We start from the raw sequence: 22,206 nt of genomic DNA on the forward strand, positions 1-22,206 counted from the left end.
GCAAAAGTTAAGAAACAAACAAAAAGTTAGTTAGTTGGTTGAAACAACTTTGAAAATCAATTTTGAAAAGATAAGAAGTTAGGAAGTTAGAAAAGATATTTTGAAAAAGATAAGATAAGAAGATATTTTTGAAAAGATATTATTGAAATTAGTTTTGAAAAAGATTTGATTTTTAAAATCACAATTAATAACTTGATTCACAAGAAATCATAAGATATGATTCTAGAACTTAAAGTTTGAATCTTTCTTAACAAGTAACAAACTTGAAATTTTTGAATCAAAACATTAATTGATGATGTTATTTTCGAAAATATAATGTAAAATTAAGAAAAATATTTTTAAAAAATATTTTTGAAATTTTCGAAAATAACTAAGAAAAATGAAAAAGATTTGATTTTTGAAAAAGATTTTGAAAAAGATAAGATTTTCAAATTGAAAATTTGATTTGACTCATAAGAAACAACTAGATTTTAAAAATTTTGAAAAAGTCAATTCAAATTTTCGAATTTGATGAGGAGAAAAAGGGAAAGATATTTTTTTTTATTTTTGAAATTTTTATGAAAAACATGAAAATGATGCAATGCATGAAAATTTTTGGATCAAAACAATGAATGCATGCAAGAATGCTATGAATGTCAAGATGAACACCAAGAACACTTTGAAGATCATGATGAACATCAAGAACATTTTTTTTGAAAATTTTTATATGCAAAGAAAACATGTAAGACACCAAACTTAGAAATCTTTCATGTTTAGACTCTAACAAATGAAAAATGCACATGAAAAACAACTAAAGATGCAAAACAAGAAAACATCAAGATCAAATAAGAAGACTTACTAAGAACAACTTGAAGATCATGAAGAACACTATGAATGCATGAATTTTCGAAAAATGCAAGATGCATATGCAATTGACACCAAACTTATGATATGACTCAAGACTCAAACAAGAAACAAAAATATTTTTTATTTTTATGATTTTCTAATTTTTTTTGGATTTTTTTCGAAAATTATATGAAAAAGAAAAAATAAGGATTCCAAAATTTTTAACATGAATTCCAGGAATCTTGCATTCTTAGTCTAAAGCTTCAGTCCAGGAATTAGACATGGCTCACTAGCCAGCCAAACTTTCAATGAAAGCTCCGGTCCAAAACACTAGACATGGCCAATGGCCAGCTAAGCTTCAGAAAGATATCAGAATATACTGCTCATTACTTATCAAATATGTAACTTGCCTCTATGCTGATGGTTTGGAAGCCTCAGTCCAAATGAATTTAGACATGGCTTTACAGCCAGCCAGGCTTCACATGCTTCATGAAACACTAGAATTCATTCTTAAAAATTTTGAAGCCATAGAATAATTTATTTTTTTGAAAACATTATTTTTATTATTTTTTTTCGAAAACAAAAGGAAAATTTTTGAAAGATTTTTGAAAAATTTTTGAAGGGAAAACAAAAAGAAAATTACCTAATCTGAGCAACAAGATGAACCGTCAGTTGTCCATACTCGAACAATCCCCGGCAACGGCGCCAAAAACTTGGTATGCGAAATTGCTACTCAGGTTGTGAATTGTTGTTCAAAATTGATTCCCTGGCAATGGCACCAAAAACGGATGCACAGGACCATGGTCTAAACATATCTTCACAACTTCGCATAACTAACCAGCAAGTGCACTGGGTCGTCCAAGTAATACCTTACGTGAGTAAGGGTCGAATCCCACGAAGATTGTTGGTATGAAGCAAGCTATAGTCACCTTGTAAATCTCAGTCAGGCGGATATCAAATGGTTATGGAGTTTTCGAAAATAATATAATAAAATAGGGATAGAAATACTTATGTAAATCATTGGTGAGAGTTTCAGATAAACGAATAGAGATGCTTTTGTTCCTCTGAACCTCTGCTTTCCTGCTATCTTCATCCAATCAATCTTACTCCTTTCCATGGCTGGCTTTATGTGATACATCACCACTGTCAATGGCTACTTTCGGTCATCTCTCGGGAAAATGATCCAATGCCCTGTCACGGCACGGCTAATCGTCTGGAGGCATCACCCTTGTCAATGGCTTCATCTTATCCTCTCAGTGAAAATGGTCAACGCACCCTGTCACGGCACGGCTATTCATCTGTCGGTTCTCGATCATGCTGGAATAGGATTTACTATCCTTTTGCGTCTGTCACTAACGCCCCACAATCGCGAGTTTGGAGCTCGTCACAGTCATCCAATCATTGAATCCTACTCGGAATACCACAGACAAGGTTTAGACCTTCCGGATTCTCTTGAATGCCGCCATCATTCTAGCTTACACCACGAAGATTCTGGTTAGGAGATCTAAGAGATACTCATTCAGTCTAAAGTAGAACGGAAGTGGTTGTCAGGCACGCGTTCGTAGGGAATGATGATGATTATCACGTTCATCACATTCAGATTGAAGTACGAATGAATATCTTAGATGCGAAATAAGATGAATTGAATAGAAAACAGTAGTACTTTGCATTAATCTTTGAAGAACAGCAGAGCTCCACACCTTAATCTATGGAGTGTAGAAACTCTACCGTTAAAAATACATAAGTGAGAGTCCAGGCATGGCCGAGAGGCCAGCCCTCAAACGTGATCTAAGATAGCATACAACTGATCAAAGATACCTAATACAATAGTAAAAGGTCCTATTTATAATAAACTAGCTACTAGGGTTTACAGAAGTAAGTAATTGATGCATAAATCCACTTCCGGGGCCCACTTGGTGTGTGCTTGGGCTGAGCTTGAGTGTTGCACGTGTAGAGGTCCTTTCTGGAGTTGAACACCAGCTTTTGTGCCAGTTTGGGCGTTCAACTCTGGTTTTGGCTCCTTTTCTGGCGCTAGATGCCAGAATTGGGCAGAGAGCTGGCGTTGAACGGCAGTTTGCGTCGTCTAAACTTGGCCAAAGTATGGACTATTATATATTTCTGGAAAGCCCTGGATGTCTACTTTCCAACTCAATTGGAAGCGCGCCATTTTGAGTTCTGTAGCTCCAGAAAATCCATTTTGAGTGCAGGGAGGTCAGAATCCAACAGCATCAGCAGTCCTTCTTCAACCTCTGAATCTGATTTTTGCTCAAGTCCCTCAATTTCTGCCAAAAAATACCTGAAATCACAGAAAAACACACAAACTCATAGTAAAGTCCAGAAATGTGAATTTAACATAAAAACTAATAAAAACATCCCTAAAAGTAACTAGATCCTACTAAAAACATACTAAAAACAATGCCAAAAAGCGTATAAATTATCCGCTCATCACTCATGCATTTTCTTTTGATTACTACACATATGCATTGATTATTATTGAACTTGAGTTTTGGGGCATTTTGTTCCCTTTTTATTGCAATTCTTTTTCTTTCTTTTTCTATATTTTTCTTCTTTCTATTTTTTTTTCATTATTATATTTTTTTTTCTTTTTAACTAAAATATGTACAAGAACATCAATGCATATGGTTTACATATGATTAATACATGAGTATGTTCCCAATTCCCAAGAATTTTCAACAAAAACACAAAAACACTTTTATCTCTACCCAATGTTCCCAACTCTCCCAAAATCAAATGATGAACACTCTCACTAGCCTAAGCTAATCAAAGATCCAAACAAGGGACATTTATTGTTTTTCACTTAGGCTTGTATTGTGCTATAATTAAGAATAAGTGGGTTAAGCATAGACTCAATATTGGCTATCAATGGAAGATAAAAGGTTGGCTATTTGGGTAAGTGAGCTATTTGAACAACGGCCTCAATCATATAAATGCATGTATACACAAAGTAATGGACATATAGAATTAAGCAAATCAAAGATTACAATCATAGGAAGTCAATAATACACACAAGAATGAAAATAAGTGGTTATGTATAATGTAACCACACAATTAAGGCTCAAAACTTACATGCTTGTGTTCTTAGCTCAAAACATGATCCACAAAGTATAACTCAAGCAAGTTCTAAAAAAATTTCAACCAATTGGGGCGGTGCCCTAAAAATGAGTTTCTTGGAAATTTCATCATATTGATTAAGCTTATTACAATGCAAAATTGTGATTTAGAAAATTTTTTTTTTTAAATTCTCCTAGTTTACCCCTTTTTTCATTCAAAACACATTTCTTATATAAAAAGGGTCAACTAGATTTTCAACAATCCATAAATTTTCTAACCACAATCGATAACTAAGATGCAAAATATATATATATATATATATATATACCTACTAAGAGTGTGCAACAACTAAAATAAGAGTATCTAGAAAAGCATAAATATGTACAGTAATCCAAAATGATCTAGAACATAAAGTGCGGAATAAAACAAGATAGAGTAGCAGCGAGTAGAAATAAAAGTCCAAAAGTTCACCACATAGATATAAGCACCGGTTACGAACGGTGACCTCCCCACACTTTAGAATTAAGCATCGTCCTCGATGCTACTACTGAAGCTCGGGATGGGGGTCAACAATCGCACCAGGCTGTGGCTCCTGCTCAGGCTCGGGCTGTGGGACTGGAGGTGGCACTGACTGTGGCTCAGGTACTGGCTGTGGCTCCGGAATGTCATGCTGGACCTTAGGAGGCTGCTGGACCTCAGTGGTGGTCTACGTCTCTGGTGGTGCCTCCTGCTGTATCGGCCCCTCATTATGCTCCTCCTCCGGATCCTGCTCATCGGAGGCGGAAGACTCTGGAAGTAGAGGAAGCTCGATACCCTGTGATGCAGCCGCCTGGTCTAAGCGATCGAAACGTCGCATAACACGACGCTCGAAGCGCTCCATGAAGCGAAGAAGGTGCTGCACTAACAGATAGGTCGGCTCAGGTGCTGATGTGGAAGGAGAGGGTCCAGCTGCTGTTGAGGGTGAAGGTCTAGCTGCCTCGGCTACCACTCTAACTCGAGAACGGCGGCTAGTCGGGGGTTTCTCGTGCACCCATATACCCCAGGGAATAGTAATTTCCTTGTCATCGTCATCTGGTGGTGGTGGTGTCACGTCATTGTCCTCCCACGGGACATCAGCTAGCTCAGCTAAGCTAGTAACCAGTGTCAGAAATGGTAACAAGCCGCGAATATGAGCTCTCCACATGCTATGCCTAATCAGTCGGGGAAAATATACCTTCTTCCCCTCCATGACACACCCAATCAAGACTAGCATATCCATCGGAATCTCTGAAAAGTGAGTGGTAGGGAAGACATAGTGGGCAAATATTTGTTGCCAAGTCCTAGCCTCCCTAGTCAGATATGCAAATAGCATGCCCTTGGGCTTTGTGTTGCTCGAATCCATCACCCAGGAAGCATCTGGTGTAGCGATCACGCACCTAAGCACCTCATAGTCAAAAGTCATGGAGAGGAGAGCTACCTCTGCCTGCTGGTAGGCACAAGTCTCAAGAGTACCAACTCTGCAGAGCAGTGCATCCTGTAAGGCATCCTCAGTGATCATAATCTCTCTACCCCTCAAGTATACTGAATCCAAGTTTTGTCGGAAGAAGTTACAGTAAAATTCCTTGACCCACGAGATGTTAATCCGTCCCAAGTCCCTATCGACGAAATCCAAGCCCAGCTCAGAAATACGGGCGTTTATGGCACGCCTCACATCATTGGGAAGATTCAGCTTCTTCTCAATGTTCAGCTTTGTTTTTGCATAACGAGAAAGGCGTAGTTCGCAGTAGAGGTTCGGAAACTTGGTTGGATCAGTGGATGGAAGTAACTGATTTTCTTTCTCCTCATCACTCAGCAGATTCTTAGCATAGTTAGCATATGGTAAGGGTGTAGAGGTCTTGGAGCGCTTCCGCTTTTTGGAAGCAGTGGCTATAGCCTTTCCTTTATCCGACATCCTGAAAACATAGATAATATAACATAAGCCTATAGCCAAGTAGATACAAAGCACTCAAAGCAAAGCATATTCATGAAGTGAATAAAGGAAGAAGGTTTCTTGGAATGCAAGAAACAGAATACAGAATTCAAATCGAACTTCAAACCAAGAATGCAAACCATGTCTTGCACATTATTCGTTAATTGAGTTCAGAAAGCACCATATCCAAAAGAATGACATAAAGAGTTAGGTTGAAAACCAAAAGAAGTTAGTTGGTTAAACGAGTTAGAGTTAGAAATCAGTTTGAAAATTAGTGATATGGTAATTACTATCTCAATTTGAAAAGAGTGAACAAAACAATGTTGTAAGCACGTTCACAATCATGAATTGCAACAAGTCATTGATGATGAAATATGATATTGCTAGAAAGCAACTAATATGAAACAAACCATCAATCAATGTGAAGGATCACTAGTAATGTATAACTTCCAGAGAACTACAAGCAATGGTCAATCGAAAAGCTTATTCAACCATGCAATGCATAGAAGCAAATCAACATGAATAACAAGCAGGAATATGGAAACATGACCAAAGAACTTGTTCTTGAGGAGTTTTCAAAAACCATATAAGCAACAGAACACTAATTGAACAGAATTCATCAACTAGGGTTGTTACATTCATCAAACAAGATCAATATAAAAACTGTGGTTAATGAAAATCCGGCAGCATTTCAGCAGCAAATTGGCTAATCCCCAAAATTAAACAGTCGCAACAAATTCCATATGGATTCATTAAGGAATCAGAAACACAGAAATCAGGTTTGAATTCATATGAATGGGCGAACAAGCCAGTAATGCAGCACAAACAGCAATGAAACAGACCAATTCTACAGCAACAGAAAATCAAACAATGCCTAAATCCACTACTCAGCCCAGATTCGCTAACCACCTAAATCAAACTAAACTAACTAACTAATCTAATTCTAACTACATTAACATAAACAACAATAAGCAGCAAAGGGAAACAGAACAGGGGAAGTATGGAACCTGGGTGCTGGAAACTGAATGGAGCAAAGGGAAAGAAGGTGAAGCGGAGTGGTGAGAAGGAACTGGACAAGACAGCGCGGTTGAACTTGCGCCGGCAGCAACGGCGGTCGCGGTGAGTGGCGCTGGGCGGCACTGAGACGCTGAGAAACAGATGGGCAGAGACAGAGAGGAAGGGTGAGTGGAAGAGAGGGGGTGATGAAGAGATAAGAGCGAGGTAATGATGGCGGCGGCGGCGACGATGACGGAGCACTCGCCAGAGGTGAGGCGGTTGCTGTGAGAAGTTTGAAGGTTGAGTGGTGGGAGAAGAGAAATGGAACGTTAGAGGGAGAGAAGTGTAGTGCGCGAATGCACTAGGGCTCGCGTCTCTGGGGTAAGTGAAAATTCGAATCCACGCGCGCGCGCACTGTGCGCGTTCGCGTGGGTGGAGGGAATGGAAGAACGGCGCGGAAGCGCCATGCGCACATGCGCGTATGTGAAGGAATCGGGATGGGCGCGGACGCGCAAGGTGCGCGTCGGCGCGGATGTGCTGGGCTGAAGGCATAAAAGGGGCCCAGAGTTGGCACAACTCTCGGGTCCTTTGGCTTAGAGGATGCTAAGACGCATCGACGCGCAAGCGCACTGTGCGCGTTCGCGTGGGTGGCTTGAGCTTATTAAATGGGCACGGAGGCATGAAGTACGCCAACGCGTGGACAGCGAAACAGGGAGGGGTGCGGACGTGTACAGCGTGCGTTCGCGTGAGTTGAGGCACAGAGTTGGCCCAAAAGTGGCGCAACTCTCTGGTTTTTGGCCCAGGAAACTAAAATACGCAGCCGACGCGCGTGCGCTTTGCGCTTGCGCGTGGCTTGCTCTCTTTTTTTTTTTTAATGAGCATCCTAAGACCTCATAACTTTCCGTCCTTCTCTAAAACTCTAGCTAAGGTGTAAAATTAAGCACATTTTGAAACACAGGGGCATTTTCAAACACTTGAGAAAACTTGCTATTCAAGCAAAAACTCAATCCAAAAATTCATCCCTTATTAAAGCATAGAGTGCATAAACACCTTAGTAAACAAAGAAAAATATGCCAAGAAGTAAAGAAACTATACACAATGGAACCCAATTCATTCATTCATTATATCTACAAGAGAATGGAAAGAGTTTACCATGGTGGGGTGTCTCCCACCAAGCACTTTTAGTTTAAGTCCTTAAGTTGGACCTTGGGAGGCTCCTTGTCAAGGTGGCTTATGCTTGTATCCATCCTTGAACCTCCAAAAGTGCTTGTCCTTCAATCGGTTGTCAAGAGTTCCAACCTTCTTCATTAAGCTTTGGTGAGGTTCTCTCCAAGACGTGAGCTCCCAAGAAAGATTATCATAGGATACTCCAGGATCCCATATCTTGTCCTCGCACCCATCTTCTAGTTAATTATCTTGACTCTGTCCGGGCGACGAGAAAACAGAATTCTCATGGAAGCACCAAACAACTCTCCTAGACCTATTTAGTTTAGCATTACACCAATCCACGCCCTCTAGTTTCGAGCTTCCCACCATAATAAGCCTAGATTTAGAACGCCAACCACTAAACATCCTCCTTTTCCGCTTGATTCCACAAAGCGCCCTAAGTTGGCCATCCGTTTCAAGCAAACCATACTCAAGTGGGATAACCCAGCTATGAGTTAGAAGTTTTACCCACTCAAATGGAGGATCAGATGACGAACTAGGTAGAGGAATTCCCAAAGATCGTGATAAAGCATGCTCTACTCCCATCCATCCTCTTCTAGAGGCTTCCACCACTTGGTGAGGTTCTTCAAGTTCTTCCTCATGCCAAGCTTCCTCAAGTTCACATTCTTCTTCACCAATTTCTTCTATTTCTTCCCCATCACTCTCATCGTAGATAGAAGGTCTAGTGAAGTCTACCTCATCATCAAGTCTAAGCAATTTGGGGAAGGACTCTTCAAACTCAAAAGGATTATATGTTGATTCGGAATCATCATAGGTAGGAGAGTCTGTTGCTTGGAATACTTCTTCCAGTTCTTCATTCACACTAGGCCTTGGAGGTTGCACGTCCTCCTCAACCTTGCTTTCCAATGTATTGGAGGAGGGTTCAACAAGGTCGTCAAGGGAATTGATCAAGGTGGGCAAAAAATCACTAGTGATGGAATCCACTTCTCGATCAATTTCTTTTAACTCATTGTCTACTCCCGCAACATTGCTCTTCTCTTTGACATCCCCTCTACACTCCTTGGAAGAGGGTTCCTCAACTTGAGATTCCTCTATGTACTCAACATATCCTAAACATCCATCCACTACTTCCTTTTGTTCGCTAGTCTCTATCTTCTCCTTTTGTTGCGCTTCTTGACTCAATTCCTCTTCCTCACCATGGAGTTCCATGTTCATATCCTCACTAAGCTCCTTGGTCATTTCTCCACATCCAACGATGGAAGTATTTATGGTGCATGAGCTTAGGTGAGATGTTAGGTGACTCACGGCTTCTACGATGCCGGCCACCCTTACTCTTAACTCCTTGAACTTGGTTTCATCTTCCTTTTGGCGTCTTAGAATACGAGATTCAAGGTCTCTCAGTTCTAACATGAAGGCTTCGTCAGGAGGCGGTGTTGGAAGAGAAAGTTCATCGGTTAAGGAAAGGTTGTTGAAATCGGAAGGTGATTCATATTGGTGGAGTTCTTGAGGTGGTGTATGCGGAATTTATGGTTCTTGAGAGTATTGGTATTGTGATGGTGGTTGTTCTACATGTGATTCTAATGGTGGTTGGTATGGTGCGTATGAGTCATGGTCATGTGGAGGTGAATGATGGTATGAGGCTTGTGAGTATGAGGTGTGGTTATGTTGAGGATATGGCTCATAGGCATATGGTGGTGGTTCTTGGAAATCACAAAGAAATTCATCATAGCTAGTGGATTGATATGCATCATAGAATGGCTCCTCTTCATAGTGCATTGGTAGAGGTTGTTGCCATGGAGGTTGATCAAGTGTCTGAGGCTCCTCCCACTTTTGTTCTCCAATTCCTTGGTGCACATCCTCATTGAAGCTTTCATCTCCTACAACATAGTTTGAACTACACTCATAGCCAAAGTGAGAATTCATAGTGAAGTGGAAAGTAAAAACAAAGAGCAGTAAGAAATGAAGAAGACTAAATCCTAATACTAGTAAAAATCAACAAGTAAACCCAAGATAAAGCTATTCACAATATTTACAATAGCCAATAACATAGCACCATTGTTCCCCGGCAACGGCGCCATTTTTGATGATCGGCCTTTTGATGGTCTAGAATTTCACAAATAGAAACTCATTGCAAGGTATAGTTTCTAAACCAACAATAGTCCTCTCATGCAAAAATTTATGGTGTTGTCACGATTAACAATCCCCAATGAAAAGTTACCGAAGTATTTGGACTCCGGGTCGTCTCCCTAGGAATCAATGGAGTGCATGTGTATTGGCTATGGAGGGGAAAAAGGGGTTTTGATTGGTTGGTGATCGGACAAGGAATTTAAACGTGCAAGAAAAGTAAATCAAGCAAACAATTTAAAGAAACATATAAAGAAAAGAGACATTCATGGCATTGAATTGAGGTCATAGGCTCTCTATCCTAGTCATGCAATGATTAATTCGCCTTGTTTAGTTAACTCACACATCGGGAGAATGTCAAACGAAACCAATTAATCATGTTACCATTACAAACAAGAATTTATCTCATTACGTCATCTCCAACAATTAGGGAGAAAGTCTAACGAGACTAGCTAATCCCAATCCAAAAGTCCTAACCAACTTACTAATCAAATTAGTAAAAGATTAGCGTTAATGGAAACAGTACTAGCTAACAACTCTAGATTACCAACATAGGTTGGGTTTCCATGACTCAAGATTTCCTAATTACTCTCTCCAAGCCAAGAATGCTCAAAATCTACTCTAAAGCCAAACCAAGCATTTTGTCAAATACTTGGTGGGTGGTAAAGAAGAGCTTAGTAAAAGTGCAATAAAAATAATTCTACCAACTATCAATTGCAAGAAATATAAAAACTCACCATTCAATCATCAATGAAAAGAAACATTAACATCAAATTGCATTAAAAGAAATTCAAAGTCAACATGAGTGCATGAATGTAAAAGAGAGCATTAAAGTAAAATTGACATTACAAACTGAGAGCATGAAAGTGTAGAAGCAAGAGATCATAGAAGAATTAAGATAAAAGCAAGGAATTAAACATGGAATTGAAATAACCTAACCTAATCCTAACCTAATCTAGAGAGAAGAGGGAGCTTCTCTCTCTAGAAACTAACCTACATGATGCTATATCTACAACTATTTGCTTCTCCCCTTGCTTGGACTTCAATTCTGCATGAAATACACTCAGAAACAACTTGAAATTGGGCCTGGGCAGCTCAGAAATCGCCCCCAACGTTTTGCCATTAAGTGGGCCAAGTAAGAGTATCGGCGCGCGCGCGCGTGCGCGTCGCTGGCAAATTCCCAATCTGCGTGGAAGTGGTATGTGCGCGTGCGCGTCCTCTGAGAAACCACTTTTGCGCTTGCGCGCCTTGTATGCGTGCGCGTCCATTGGTGCATTTCAACTCTTTGTTTCTTCATGCATTCTCCTCTTTGCATGCTTTTCTCCTTATTCCTTCCATCCAATACTTGCCTTATGATCCTGAAATTACTTAACAAACACATCAAGGCATCGAATGGAATTAAGGTGGATCTAAAATCACCAAATTAGGGCCTAAAAAGCATGTTTTTACATTTAAGCACAATTCAAAGGAGAATTATGAAACTATGCTATTTCATTGAATAAATGTGGGAAAAGGTGAATAAATCCCCCAAAATAAGCACAAAATAAACCACGAAATTGGGGTTTATCAGGTACCATGGACAACGACTATCCTACAATGCATGCCAAGACAATAGTTATGGTGGACCTTTTCGTGACAACCAACCTCCACCAAATTACTATGGTCAAGAGCCATTCCGAGGTGCGTACCAAGATGATAGATATGGTGGAGCCCCTTGTAGTTACCAACAAGCCCCATCATATGCCTATGAACCACCTCCTCAACATAGCTTTGAACCACCATACTCACAAGCCACCTACAACCATTCACCTCCATATGACCCTAACCCTTATCCACCCCAATTCCAATCCAATTACTCCCAAGAATCACCACTTCCATATACACCATGTCCATATCCATCGACCCAAGAATCACAGGATCATCTCAAGGAAACAGTGAATAAATTTCATGCAACCCTTCATCAACTGGAGCAAGCGATAAATCAATTAGCTTCCCGACGTTTAGACACTCAAGGAACCCCAATGGCTTCATGTAGAGAATCTAATGAAGAACGTAGCATGAAAGAGATACTAGAAACTCCGGTGGGCCGTAAGGAGCATGACTATGTACTGGAACAAGTGGAGGAAGCCGGAATTATCGAAGAAGAAGAATTGGTTGAAGACTTAGGAGATGCTGAACCTCCATGGGAATCAAGAGTTGTAGAGAATTCCGCCAAGAAATTTGCAATTGATGCTAAGGAGGATAGTGCACAACCCCCAAGGCATGTACCTTATGAAGAACTGGACGGAACAGATCAAGAAGCAAGTTTCCTTGGTAATGATGATCATAAATCAAGCTCTCCTAATGAAACACTTGCATCCGCAATTGAACTCTTTGAGCTTGAAGAATCTTCCCCAAGTGAATATGAAGATGATGTGGAGGTAGACTTTTCTCAACCTCCAACTTATGACTTGAGTGATGGAGAAGAAATTGAAGACTTTGATCAAGACGTGGTTGTAGTTGAAGAGGTTTGCAAGGAGGTGGAAGAATTCACAGAAGAATACAATGGAGTGGAGCATGCAAGACCACTGGAAACACCTCTCCCAAGGCCATTACCACCCAATACAACCTTCAAGTGGGTAAAATCCTTAGCCTTTATCTTCACCTTTCCACTTGAATATGGTTTGCTTGAAACCGATGGCCAGCTTAGAGCTCTTTGTGGCTTTAAGAGTAAGAGGGAGATGGTTAGTAATAGGAGTTGGTATGTGATGAGCGGATAATTTATACCCTTTTTGGCATTGTTTTTACATAGTTTTTAGTATGTTTTAGTTACTTTTTATTATATTTTTATTAGTTTTTATTCAAAAATCACATTTCCGGACTTTACTATGAGTTTGTGTATTTTTCTGTGATTTCATGTATTTTCTGGCTGAAATTGAGGGACCTGAGCAAAAATCTAATTCAGAGGCTGAAAAAGGACTGCAGATGTTGTTGGATTCTGACCTCCCTGCACTCGAAGTAGATTTTCTGGAGCTAAAGAAGCCCAATTGGCACGCTCTCAATTGCGTTGGAAAGTAGATATCCTGGGATTTTCAGCAATATATAATAGTCCATACTTTACCCGATATTTGATGGCCCAAATTGGCGTCCAAAGTCAGCCTAAAATATCTTGGCGTAAAACGCCCAAACTGGCACCTGAATTGGAGTTAAACGCCCAAACTGGCACCAAAGATGGCGCTTAACTCTAGGAACAGCCTAAGCACGAAAAAGCTTCAATGCTCAGCCCAAGCACACACCAAGTGGGCCCCGGAAGTGGATTTCTGCACTATCTGCACTTAGTTACTCATTTTCTGTAAACCCTAGTTACTAGTTTAGTATAAAAACTACTTTTAGTGATTTATTTTACATCCTTGATCAGTTTTATGCTATTATAGATCATTTTGTACACGTTTGGAGGCTGGCCATTTGGCCATACCTAGACCTTTTTCACTTATGTATTTTCTACGGTGGAGTTTCTACACCCCATAGATTAAGGTGTGGAGCTCTGCTGTTCTTCATGAATTAATGCAATTACTACTATTTTTCTATTCAATTCACGCCTACTTCTTCTCCAAGATATAATCTCGTACTTAATTCAGTTAAGTCAGAATGAAGGGGTGACCCGTGATAATCACCCAATCTTCGTTACTCGCTTAGCCAAGATCGCGTGCCTGACAACCACAAAGCGGTCTACATGATGTTCAACGTAGTCATTGGACTTCAGCTGGTATAGGTTAGAACCATTGGCAGCATTCCTGGGATCCAGAAAGTCTAAACCTTGTCTGTGGTATTCCGAGTAGGATCTGGGAAGGGATGACTGTAAAGAGCTTCAAACCTGCGAATGTTGGGCGCAGTGACAGTGTGCAAATGGACAATGGTCCTATTCCGGCGCTAGCGGAAACCGACAGATGATTAGCCGTGGGGTGATAGCGCATATGGATTTGTTTTCATCCGAGAGGATCTTATAGCTTGCCATGGAAGGAGGTAACGCATGATTGGATGAAGGCAGTAGGAAAGCAGAAGTTCAGAAGCAACAAAGCATCTCTAGACGCTTATCTGAAATTCCCACCATTGAATTATATAAGTAACTTTATTTTATTTTATATTTTATTTATATTTTAATCACCAAAACCTCATAACCATTTGAATCCGCCTGACTGAGATTTACAAGGATGACCATAGCTTGCTTCAAGCCGACAATCTCCGTGGGATCGACCCTTACTCACGTAAGGTTTATTACTTGGACGACCCAGTGCACTTGCTGGTTAGTTGTGCGGAGTTGTGAAAAAGAGTTGAGATTACAATCGTGCGTACCAAGTTTTTGGTGCCGTTTCAGAGATCACAATTTTGTGCACCAGTATGCAAGATTCAATATGGTTCCCATGCTCCAATTCGAAGTGTAAAGATTACTATAGAACTCGATTGAATGGGTTTCAGAAGATGTTTGGGTATCTCAGTGAGAGTTCAAATTTCGTACCGCCCGGCTGGAAAGATATAGATCAAGGCGAAGACAGGTATAAAAAGCAAGGTTTGGATCCTAGAATTCATTCTGATAATTAACACTCCTGGAGCCTGATCACCTGCTTTAACTTGCTCGAAGGCTTTACATGCTTAGTTTGGGAACCCGGAGGCCATTGTAATTGCAAACGTTGGTGGAGATTTCTGGATGAGTTCAAGCATAAGCCACCATGACAGGAAGCTCACCAAATGTCCAACTTAAGGACTTTAACTAAAAGTGCTAGGTGGGAGACAACCTACCATGGTATGATCGTTCTTTTTCAATCTTAGTTTTATCTTGTTTTGTTTTATTCTTAGTTTTACTTTATTCTATTTTCTCTAGTGTCATTTATAACATCTGCATCAGCGTCCCCATTTTGCATGCTGCATACTGCATAAAAAAAAAAAGGGGTACACCACGTGTGCGCGTAGGCCACGCGTGGGCATCGATTCCAAATCGGCGTCTCCATCCAACAAACAGAAAGTTGTGATGGAATTGTGCGGCTGGTGTGCTAGAGGCACGATTCGAGCCACGTGTACGCGTCCTTGACGCATACGCGTCAATTTCAATTATTGCACACCACGCGTGTGCGTCATCGATGCGCACGCGTCGCATGTCACACCTAGCCCCCTTCACTTTGAACAGAGAGTTGCGCCAAAACGACGCTAAAAGCGTGCGTTTCGCACAATTTCAGACGACGTGTGCGCGTGCTTCACGCATATGCGTCATCTGTACTTACCCCTATTCACGCGTTCGCGTCTTCGACGTTTTCGCTTCGATTCATGTTTTCTTACACACCTAGGCGTGATCCACGCGGGCGCGTGGATTTGAATTCTTATAACCCCTGACACAATTACCCTAGCCCCCTTCGCGTGCTTTTTCTCCCTCTCTTCCTCAACGTTCCATTTTCACTCTCTCCCTCTAAACCTCCATAGCCACCACTCACCACCACCAACCTCTCACCAGAGCAGCCGCCGGCATACCACACCACCGCCGTTCGCCCCCTCCTTTCTCTTTCTTCTCCCCTTCCTCTCCTTATTCCTTCTTTCTCGCCCTTGACCTCCCACTGACCCAAGCCCGCCACGGACACCACCCACACGCCGCCATACCACCACCAACAGCCTCCTACCGCTCCACAGCCGCCGTTCACTCCCCCCCCCCTTTTCTTCTCCTCCTCTTCCCCCTCTTCTTTATCCTCTCGCCTTTTCACCACACCCCTGCCTCCAGCCGGACTGCCGCGGGCAGAACCAGAATGCCCGTGCTGCCACCCCCTTGCCGCCGTATCAATCCTATCCCAACCCCGTATTGCTCCCCCAGGTTTCGCTATTTTCACCCCTGCACCCAATTCCTTTTCTGTTACATTAGGTCAGTTTGCATATTTCAATTCTGTTCAATTTAGGTTAGTTACATATGCATGCTTCGTAGTTGATTCTATGTGGTTAGGTAGCTAGGTTGTGGTTAGAGGATTTAGGTCTGATAAATGCTCCGTATCTGCTATTTGAATTATCTATTGCTTGGCTGTTGATGTTGCTATTCACTGCTGTTTCATTGCTGTTCAATACCATTTTGCTTAATTGATTGATACCGATGCTTATATAAATTCATATACATTAGCATTTTTGTTGTGATTTACTTTTTCCTTATTAATTCAGTGAGCTCATTACATTGCATCCTTACCTTAAATTATTGCTTGCTTTCTGAATTTGATGAGGCTAGGCTAATTGCAGATACCTGCCTATTGCTGTTTTGGATTGGCTCACTTGCTATATTCTCCTCAATTTACACATGATTGTAATGCTTGTCATGGCCACTGCTTGCATAAAAAATCCAAACTGCTAAACTGAGTTTAGGCCTAGCCTGCTACTTTCTTCTATTTTTTAATGCCTAAGTCACATGAGTTACCTTGTTCTTCATACTGTTGCCTTATATCCATATTCATGTGCTAATTGACAATGCTGGCTTATTGTATGATTCCTGTTGCTATTTTCTGAAATTTCCTTTGCTTCATCAAGTGATCTATTTTAATTTCCATTTCAATCCCGCACTTGAATCTTTAAAATCCTGCTTGATTGTTGCTTACCTTAGTCTAATGCTGCTGTTTTGGTTGATATTTTGCCTTGACACTATCTTGATTTAAAATTCTACTCAATGCCATTTTACTTGCTAGTTGTTTTAACTTGTTCTATGATTCAAATTAGCTGCTAAGCCTCTTTGAAAGTGCTACTGCTTGCATTATTTTGCAGCTTGATCTTCTGGGAACGCTCCTTTTACTGCCAGAATGCTGCCCAATTTTTTCTAATACACTGTTTTACTTAACTTCCACTCATGCATTGACTTTTATGCTTTTGACATTGTTACTTAATTAGTTTACATGAAAGCCATTTCATGAGATGCTGGGCTAGCATTTCCATTACAATGGGTTCCCCTCTTCATTGAATTGTATTGTTGATGATTGTATTTCTCTTTGTGCTATCTTTATCTGAACTATCATCAATAATCTACATTCTTTGCTTGAACGTGAGTTGCTTGTTCTTCCATTTTGTGAACTTCTGTTAGCTAGAAACTACAACACCATGCCACTAATTTTAACTTTCCTTTCTAATTCTTAACTTCAATAACTTCCTAACTTTTCTCTTAGTTTACCCTAACCCCTTTCAATCCCTTTCAAGGCATGTTTATTGTTGTTTCCTGACACACAAGCATTCTGCATTTCATTTAATGGCTTTTGGATTGTGATCTCTGATTGAACTCTTTGAATTTTACCTTGCATTTCGTCCAAAATTCTATATAATTCTGACTCACTTTATGCTTTGGCTTTTATCCCTCTTTTTCACATCTACTGCTTGAATTGCTTGCTTACTATTTGCCTTCCAGTTTTTCTGCTTTGGTTTAATAAATTATATCCTGAAAACTCTGTTTTTCAGGATGTCAGATCCAAAAGGGAAAGGCTAAGCTAAAGCAGGCACGGGTAAAAGAAAAAGAAGAGAGTCCTCTGTGGCTCTATTAGATATACTGCATGATGATTCCTGGCGTGAGAAGAACTTTACTCTGCAGGAAAAAGTAGATCAATTAGTGCCTGCAACTGATCCACTCAAGTTTGCAAATCGATACTGTGAACTGAAATACCCGGTCTTTGCAAATACAAGGCACCTATATCTAGAAAAGACTCTCAAAATTCCACTTGCATTATAGCAGTACACCACAGAACAAATCAAACAGAGAGGCTGGTTCTTTCTGGAGAGGAACTTGACTGAGGTTAATGCATCCTGGGTCCGAAAATTCTATTGCAACTATTACAAGATGACCCTGGATGCAGTGCAGCTCAGAGGCAAACAGATTTTAGTTACTGAGGAGGCCATTGAGGATATCCTCCAATTCCAGCCTAAATCAAATGAGCCAGATGGTTATCAGAAGGCTGAGAAATCCATGAGGTCTATGAGCTTTGATTGGGAGGCAGTGAAGTGCACCATAGCCATTGATCCTGCTGTTCCCTGGGTTATGGAGAAGTTAACAGTAACTCCAAAGGGCATCAAGATCATTTATCTTAATGATGAGGCTCGGCTATGGCAACAAATTCTGAACAACTATGTTATGCCAAGAACTCACGAGACTGAGGTGCCAGCTACCATGATTACTCTCATCTGGTGCGTCATGGAAGGCAAGGACCTATACCTTTCCCGATTTATCCGGCACTACATGGCCAGGGTTCATGTCCGAGGCACTCTGCCATTCCCCTATCTGATTACTCAGATGGGCTGCCGAGCTAAAGTACCCTGGGAGCTTGCGGATGAGAAGCCACCAGTCGTCGACTGCAAGAAGATCATCCCACATGGTAGGAAGTTCGCGGCTCTGGGCTACAGACCACCTTCTCTTACTGCCTCCGCTAACGCTGCTACATCTTCTGCTGCCCCTTCAGTACCTGCTGCACTACCCACACCTACAGCACCCTCTCCCGTTTCCTAGCCCATCTACTACCTAATGCATCAACTCTTTCAGCACCTGGATCGGATGGAGCATTGCAATAAGCGACGCTATGAGCATCTAAAGCTGATGATCAGGTCAGGACACACTGACATCCCCTCCGAGCCTGACACACCATCGGAGCCATCTGAGGAGGAGGCGGATGAGCAGGAGCAGGATGCACGGGCAGAGGATGACCAGCAGGCAGCGCACAAGCACGAGGAGCCTCAGCTAGAGCAGTCTGTAGCACCCCAGGCCCCCATACAGGCAGAGCCACAGGCACCTTCACAGCCAGAGCCCATAGAGACAGCATCAACACACCCTTCAGGAGGTGATGACACTTCACACCTAGCTTGACTGAGCATCGAGGACGATGCTATTATATAAGTGTGGGGAGGTCGCCATCCCTGGCGGACTTTATTTTGGTGAACTGTTTCAGACCCTTTTCATCCTATTTTGTTTTATTTTCTGTATTTTTGTTTTATTTTATTTTATCTTAGTTGCCTTTCAGTACTTGCACATTTTCTTTTACTGTACTTTTGTTTATTTATACTTTATTATATTTTGCACTTTGGGCTGTATATATCTTAGATATTTAGCTTGATTTCCACTCTTAGTTTATTAGTTGTGATATAGAAAAATATGGATTATTAAGTTTAGTTTACCCTTTTTAGCATATGAGAATTTGGTTTAATTGAAAATAGAGAGTAAACTAGAGATTTTTAAGTTTTTCATAATCACAACAATCCACTTAGCATATATATATATAGCAATAAATATTGGTAAATTGACGACATTTTTCAAAGAATATACTTATTTTTATAAAATTCATTTAAAGATTCACATTGATTAGAGTTGAAACTCTCTTTATCCCTACTTGCATGGTATACATGACTGATATATGGTTTTTGAGCCAAAGAACACACAACCCGTGAGTTTTTGAGCCTAATTGTATGGTTACATTATTTAACCATAAATATTTTTTTCTTGTGTGTTTTCTTCTCTATAACTGCAATCTTTACTTTGTCCCATTCTATATGTCCACTATTTAGTGTATTTACATGCTTGCATATGATTGAGGCCATTACTTTGTTTTTGCTCACTTATCCCAAATAAGCCTACCCTTTTAAATCACCCTTGTTAGCCACCTTGAGCCTTTTAATCCCCGTTTATTCTAAATTTTACCACATCACTAGCCTTAAGCAGAAAAACAATTTAATTACCCCAAATTGAATCATTGGTTAGCTTAAGATAGAGATTGTGTGTCAATTAAGTGTGGAAAATTGTGGAAACTTAGGTTGATAGAAAGGTGTTAAATTGACAAAATATTTGGAATTTGGGTGCATGCTCATGTAAGACCAAAATAATTAAAATACCATGTGCATTGAGATGTTATGTTTATTTTAGAAAAAAAAAATAAAATTTCAATTAAATAAATAAATAAGGGGACAAAAATTACCCCAATGTTAAGTTAATAAAAGATCAATGCATATGTGATACAAATTAAAGATAACTTGGTACATGAGTATGTGATACAAAAGTGGAAAAATTGGGTAGCTAGGCATAATGTTAGAATTGTATAGAGTATGTATATGTTAGGTGAGATCTTAGACTAATCAAGGATTCAATTTATAGCTCACTTGGCCATACATATATCCTCACCTCTGCCTTAACCCCATTACAACCTTGAAAAGACCTCATGATGTTTGCATGTGTACATTAAATATTTGTTGATTAGTTAGATGAAGAACAAAGTTTTAGAAAGTATGACTAGAGAAGAATTGAGTGATTCACCCCAAACACTGAGTGATTAGAGTATATATACAAATCCAGTGAGGGTTCAATAGCTCAATTCCATATATCCATGTTTGATCATTGCTTGTCTTGCAAGTTTGTAAACTCTTTTGATTAACTCAACTCAATTGTGAATATGTTTTAATATGGTTTAGCCCTTGGTTGTGCATATATGATTCCTTGAAAAATTTGACTCAACTTAACCTCATGAAAGCTCTATGTGTATATAGGTGGATAGTAATTAGAATTGCATAATCCATATAGGTAGCTTGCAAATTAGATAGATTGCATTGTATAGATTCTACCATTCTGCCTTCACTCTTTTTCAGTTTCTCTTGAATTTAGCATGAGGACATGCTAATGTTTAAGTGTGGGGAGGTTGATAAACCACTATTTTATGATTTATCTTGTGCTCAATTGAGTGGTTTTTATCAAGTCTTTGCTCACTTATTCACATTATTTGCATGGTTTTACAAATCCTTCTTAATTCTGTAATATATGTGAAAACATGTTCCCTAGGCCTTAAAACGGTTAATTTTAATTATCCTTTATTACCATTCGATACCGTGATCTGTGTTAAAGTATTTCCAGGCTTTATAGGGCAGGAATGGCTTAGAGAATGGAAAGAAAACATGCAAAAAGTGGAAGGAACAAGAAAAATGAAGTATTTGAGAAACAAGCAGCGATGCGCACGCATGGACGACGCGGACGCGAGCCAAGTGCAAAACACAAACGACGTGTACACGTGACTGACGCATACGCGTGACAAGGAAAACCGCCAAATGACGCGCACACGTGACCTACGCCCACGCGTGACAGACGCCACGTGCAAAAAGTTGCAGAAAACGCCCTCAGCAATTTCTAGGCTCCTTTTCGGCCCAAATCTAAGCCCAGAAACACAGAATAGAGGCTGCAGAATGGAGGAATCACAAATATTCATCATCAACATTCATTATTCACAATTTTAGGTTTTAGATGTAGTTTTTAGAGAGAGAGGATCTCTCCTCTCTCGTAGTTTTTAGGATTTAGGATTTCTCTTAGGTTAGGTTTACTTCTTCCCCATTCCAGGTTCAATATTCCTTTAATTTAGTTTCTCTTCTACTTTTATTTATTCTAGCATTCTAGTTTATTTATTTCCTTTGTTGATTACTTTATGTTGCTATTGGTTTATGAATTCTCATGTTTAATTTGAATTTTTTATTTAATGCAATTTGAGGTATTTTCATATTTATGATTTTAATCTAGCTTTTTACATTCTTAGCTTGGTTGAGTAATTGGTGATACTTGAGTTATCAAACTCCCTTGTTGATTGAGAATTGGAATTTGCTAATTAGTTTGGATCCTTCTAAAGCTAGTCTTTCCTTAGGAGTTGACTAGGACTTGAGGAATCCCATTGATCAGTCCACTTGACTTTCCTTTATTTAGTAAGGGTTAACTAAGTGGGAGCAATAAACAATTCTCATCACAATTGATAAGGATAACTAGGATAGGATTTCCAGTTCTCATACCTTGCCAGAAGTTTTTCTAGTTATTAATTTACTTTCTTGCCAATTTATTTCCTTGTTCCCTATTTCAAAAATCCAAAAAGATACTTTTTCCATAACCAATAAGAAATCATACTTCCCTGCAATTCCTTGAGAGACGACCCGAGGTTTAAATACTTCGATTATAAATTTTATTGGGTTTGCTTAAGTGACAACCAAACTTTTGTACGAAAGGATTCTTTGCTGGTTTAGAAACTATACTTGCAACGAGAATTTATTTTGTGAATTTCTTTACTAGCAGAAAATCCGTTCGTCAGCAT

This window comes from Arachis hypogaea, chromosome 18 (assembly GCF_003086295.3).
Source record: "Arachis hypogaea cultivar Tifrunner chromosome 18, arahy.Tifrunner.gnm2.J5K5, whole genome shotgun sequence".
Classification (NCBI taxonomy): Eukaryota; Viridiplantae; Streptophyta; class Magnoliopsida; order Fabales; family Fabaceae; genus Arachis; species Arachis hypogaea.